The following is a 6,000-nucleotide window of genomic DNA, read 5'->3' on the forward strand; positions in this document are numbered from 1 at the left end:
ATGCTGCAAAGTCATTTCGCATTAAGGATTTATACTTTAAAATAAGACAATCTTTTAATAAACGTGTTGATAAATGTATTGAAGTTAGAGGTGGATATTTTAAGCAATTATTGTCAAAAAGGCATATTTTTTTACTAATGTTTACTATTTTACTGTTCATTACAATTTTTAATTCTAAATAAACCCTTGTTTTTGACATTTCTAAATTATTTTAATTATTTCAACTATTAGCATTGGAAGTTTCAAAGCCAAATATCTCGGAAACGGTGCGAGACAGCTACTTTCATAAAGTCTACCTTTTTTGTGTAAAAATAGTTGGAAAATAAGAATTTGTAACCAAAGATGAGATACCTTAAAGCACAAAAAAGTTATGTCGTTTTTAACACATTCAATCTACTGCAGCTAGCGCCCTCTATGAACTTTAACCAAAATGTGAACAGATTTCAATTCCTCTACTCAACGAACTCCAATCCCCAAAATTTTGTGAGGATATTTGCATTTGTTAAGGAATAAATTAAAAAAAACTGAAATAATATTTTACATTTAACACCCTGTATCTCTTTAACTATCAACTTTTGGACTAAGGTAAGTTCGGCTAAATCGCAATAATTTTACTTGGGGAATCTACCCATGAATTTTGGCCCATTTCGTCGCGACCACCTTGTATATGACGCACGTCAAAAATCTTTATGTTTGGCTAAGAATTCTTGATACTAAAATCATAGGACCTTACTTCTATGATGGTAAACTGATGGGTGCTAGATAATGCAAATTCTTAGCTTCAAAAAAGTTCATTAATTCATAAAATTTTTTGTAGTTGACCGGTTTAATACAATTTCTATACATTAATCTACATTTTTGATACCAAAATTAAAAAAATGTAATAAATATAAAAGATAAAGGCAACATGTAGTACATCTCATGAAAACAAGCAATTTTTTGTATCCACGGCCTGTTTTGATGAAATTTTTTTTTGTCCTCGTAGAGGGCGCAGCAAAGTACATACGATACTTCAAAAACTTGTTTACACTAGGTGAAAGATATCAATTTAGCCATAAAATTTTATTAAAATAAGTTTTCTCTATCTCCTAAAATAAAAAAGTTAGAGGGCCCTAAACTTTCGGTACTTTTCCGGTTTTTTATGATTTCTCATAAAGTTGGCCATGGATCTCAAATTTGTTTTTTACGAGCATCAAGGCCCCAAAAAATGCAACAAAAACATATAAAGATTTTTGACGTGCATCGTATATTAAGCGAGATACATAGGAGTGGTCCTCTTATAGTAGACAGCCTGTAAATGATGCTTTTGAAGTAAAATCAAAAAGTTTATACCTAAAAAACGTAAGTATAATTTTAAAACGCTTATACGAAATGCTTAGGCTGGAATTAAGGTATGATTCAGATTCAATTTTAGCGTATTTTTAGGTCAATTTCGAGTACCACACGGGCCCTCACGCCAGCCGACCGCGCCGCCCATGCCCTTAATACTCTTCCCGCATCTAGATTTACAATTCATGTTAGGTTATAAATATACACGCGAGGCAGTACCCCCGGTATCCTTACGCCAAACAAGTTATAAACACACCACATTGACTGCTTTCAATACTCACAATGGAGGGCAATTTGGATGAGAAAGAGAAAATGTAGAATGGGCCCCGTTTGCGATCGGTCGATCCTGCGTTCCACCACTCGCGCGCACCACAATTCCACCAAGAACGGCTTGGCTTCACTGCAACCTCAAACGCTATCAACGGCGAACTGAGCTTGGTAACCGGCGAGCAACATCGTATCTATATGTATAAAAGCATGCTGCCCGCTGATGTTTACTCTAACTCTACTTGACATAATCATTTACTGTTTATCCACTTTTAGCCGATATTATATGGATCTATTATTATTAGATGTCGTGTACTCAAGATCGCGGTGAAAACACTTGCGGTTCATCAACATGCCTACAGTTTCCATATTCAACACAGTGCACAGGGTTATCTACTACATTTTGAATAAATGGTAAATACAAAAACTCTAGGTATTTTCTTAATTTTTAAATATTATTTTTCATAGAACAATTGACCTGAATTTATGGTGTTTTAAATCGAATACCCTGTATGTTTTTCGACATTTGAAATCTACTACTGTCCCAACATTCTACATACCTGCGACAAAAATAAGTAGATACAGGAAAATCTTGCCGTTCGCGGGGGATAGGTTCCAGGAGTTTCCCGCGAAGCGCAAGTCATTGTGTTAGTGTTTAAAACAGAATTAAATATTAGAAACATAATTCAGTTATTTATATATACAGGGTGTCCCGGAAATGGTGGGCAATCTCTCGGATATGGATAATAATGAGAAAATAATGTCACAAGTTCATATAAAATTTTTTCCTCCGGGCTCACCCTGTAGAGTTATTAGCTCTTGAAGTTGAGAATTAAAAATGATTTTTTTGCTGTAACTTTTGTATTCTTCAATAAATTTTGAAAATTTTTTGGCTGGATCTATAATTTTTGAAGCTGCTTTGGATGATAATATAAAATCCTCGATAATAATTATGGGGGCCCGGGGGCAAAGCACCCCCCACCAAAATTTCTAGAAAAAAAAATTTTGTTCCGCTATACTCCAAATTTTCCATCATTTTATAAAAATTTATGGTATTCTACGTAAAAAAGTTATACTTGTTGAATATCCATAAAATAGATATTTTTTGAGATAAACCCGTTTAAAGAGGAAGGTACCATTTAATTTGAGACATTTTATTTAATTGAAACACAGATTTAATCGTGGTTGGCTTTGACATGTCAGAGTATTCCAAAGGCAGTTAAATTGTCAAACTTGTACGTAGTTTTAAATCTAAGACTCATCTCATAATTTGTTATAAAATATGGAGTATTCCAATGAAGAATATGCTGATATGCATTTAATGTACGGGCGGGCTCTTTGTAATGCTTCGGCAGCAAGAAGATTTTATCAGCATTCTTATCCTAATAGAAGGATTCCGGATCGCAAAACTTTCGAACGTATTGATCAAAGATTAAGAGAAACTGGTAAAATACGATTACTATTATTAAACAAAATGGATATTAAATAAATTTTAATGTCTTTAGGTCAGTTTGCTCCTGTTACTGCAAACAGGGGTGCCCCGCGAACAGCACGTACAGTTGAAGTAGAGGAAAATATACTGGACGAAGTTGCTGCTCATCCAACAGTTAGCATTAGGTCATTATCTTCTTTTACCAATGTTCCAAAGACCACTGTTGCAAGAATCCTTAGAGAACAGCTTCTTCACCCTTACCATATCCAAAAAGTGCATGCTCTTAATCCTGATGATTTTCGTGCAAGAGTACAGTTTTCTCAATGGTTTCTTCAGAGACATGAGCAAAATCCTATGTTTACGAGATTAATTCTGTATACTGACGAAGCAAGTTTTGGGAGGAATGGAGTTATTAACTCCCATAATTTACATTATTGGTCTGATGAGAACCCACACGCTATTATTGAAACTAGGCACCAAAGACAATTTTATGTTAATGTTTGGAGTGGAATTATTGGTCCTTACTTATTGGGTCCATTTGTGTTACCCCCTAGACTGAATGGTCAACGTTACCTAGATTTCCTTGTGCATCAATTACCACAACTGTTAGAAGATGTTGATCTTGAAACCAGAAATGCACTGATATTCATGCACGATGGGGCGCCGCCTCACTTTAGTGCTGCAGTAAGGGACCATTTAAACGAGGTATATCCTAATCGCTGGATAGGTCGCGGTGGACCTATTCATTGGCCTGCCCGAACTCCAGATATGAACCCACTTGACTTTTTCTTTTGGGGGCACTTGAAAAATCTTGTTTATTCCACACCTGTAACCACTAGAGAAGAATTAGAAGAAAGGATTTTTTATTGTGCAAATGAAATACGACAAAATCCTGAAATGTTATGGAGAGTGCAACAGTCTTCTGTTAAACGAGCTCGTATTTGTATAAGAGAAGGTGGAACTAATATTGAGAATTTATTATGAATTATATTAGTTACAAAATTTTGATTGTCATGCACTTTTCGTTTAGTTAGTTTAGTTAAGTCCAAATTCTCATAATTTGGAACACTGCTATTGCAAATTATTTGTCCTTTATTCTGATATGTAAAAGCCAACTACGATTAAACCTGTGTTTCTGTTAAATAAAATGTCTCAAATTAAATGGTACCTTCCTCTTTAAACGGGTTTATCTAAAAAATATCTATTTTATGGATATTCAACAAGTATACCTTTTTTACGTAAAAACCATAAATTTTTATAAAATGATGGAAAATTTGGGGTACAGTGGAACAAAAATTTTTCTTCTAGAAATTTTGGTGGGGGGTGCTTTGCCCCCGGGCCCCCATAATTATTATCAAGGATTTCATATTATCATCCAAAGCAGCTTTAAAAATTATAGAACCAGCCAAAAAATTTTCAAAATTTATTGAAAAATACAAAAGTTACAGCAAAAAAAACATTTTTAATTCTCAACTTCAAGAGCTAATAACTCTACAGGGTGAGCCCGGAGGAAAAAATTTTATATGAACTTGTGACATTATTTTCTCATTATCTATCTATATCCGAGAGATTGCCCACCATTTCCGGGACACCCTGTATATTTATGTATATTTATTCTGGAACAAAATCTTGAAAAAAATTTTGAATTTCATAATTGTTTAAAGTTACCTCACATTGAATCGACTTTAAAACATAAGGCAAATGAATTTTCGGAAACAAAAACACTTAAACACTTACAAACTTAATTTTGTGTACTTGGTGGTACAGATTCTGGGATAGACCTCTTCTGGAAAAAGTCTGTCATTGTTTTTTGAATTTGATGGTTTTTCAATTCATTTAAAAGTTCTTTTATGGTGGAAAGAGGTTATCCAATCCTCTGCTAATAATCATACTCCTCTGCAAATATCTGGATCTATCTCAATGATTTCGACGTTTTAAACTGTCTATAATACTCCTTCTACACTTTTTGTTCTTCTTCCTTTTCTGAACTCGAAACGAAGTGTTCTCGAATTAGTTCTTCAATTTCTGTATAAGTGAGACCGTCGTCTTCATTTCGGATCAATTCTTCCACATTTTTGTCCTCTATATTTTCGAAACCTTCCCTGCCCACTTGTCTACTTATTTCTACAATTTTTTCAATGTCTCTCTGTGAATCTGGTTCTACTGCAATTTCCTGAACACACTGAGGCCATAGCTTCTTCAGCAAGCATTAATGGTTGACAATTTTACCTCCGCCCAGGAGGCAGCAATATTTTCTATTGCATTTGAAATAGTAAATTGGTTCCAGCATTCTTTAACAGATATTTCTGGATTTTCTTCCAAACGGTGCAAAATATGAGAAAAACTACGTCTGGTATAGTAAGCCTTAAACGTTGCAATCGTCAACCAAGCACTTTAAAAGCTGCCCATACATATGCACTGCTTTGGGCCTTATTATCGAGAAAGCAATAAATATGTAACTTCAAGTGTGTTTATGTTATCCTAGAAAATTGATGAATTGAGACAAGGCTAAGGATTTGCTATGTATCGAGTTCTTGCATATGTACACTTATGATTATTTATGGTTTCTCATAATCGGGTTTTCACCTGTAGAATTATGTGTAAAATTCGGACCGCGAACGACAAAGCAAACGTCCCGCGAACGGCAAAGAAGAGGTGACATCGATGGCTACCGCGTAAATTTAAATCCGCGAACCACAAATTCGCGAAAAGCAAGGTTTTACTGTACTACACTTACCTCTACCCAAATTTGCTTCGTTAGTCGATAGAGAGCATCAAATTTGACAAATAATAGTTTTTTCAAATAATTGTATTAACAGAACTGTGAAAAATACCCCCTCCCCCCCTTGAACTAATCTGTTGATAATGTTGAGTGGGTATGAGATAAAATATACAAAGTATCTATATCTATATCTTAATTTTATTTTACTAGAAATTGTAGGTGTAAATCAATGCTGGACGGAAGCTGTAGC

General features: G+C 34.5%; 1 protein-coding gene across 2 annotated transcripts in view; it reads right to left on the reverse strand.

The window, feature by feature from the left end:
- LOC108916014 (homocysteine S-methyltransferase 1-like) overlaps positions 1 to 1,780 on the reverse strand; it is a 66,699-nt gene extending 64,919 nt beyond the window's left edge. Inside the window, exon 1 of one of the 2 annotated variants that reach the window (XM_018722206.1) lies at positions 1,611 to 1,780. The gene's annotated coding sequence lies outside the window, so the exon portion shown is untranslated. The remainder of the gene's footprint in view (positions 1 to 1,610) is intronic. The other variant, XM_018722198.2, reaches the window with a different exon arrangement.
- Positions 1,781 to 6,000: the final 4,220 nt, after the last annotated feature.

Source organism: Anoplophora glabripennis, unplaced genomic scaffold, assembly GCF_000390285.2.
Source record: "Anoplophora glabripennis isolate ALB-LARVAE unplaced genomic scaffold, Agla_2.0 scaffold36, whole genome shotgun sequence".
Lineage (NCBI taxonomy): Eukaryota > Metazoa > Arthropoda > Insecta > Coleoptera > Cerambycidae > Anoplophora > Anoplophora glabripennis.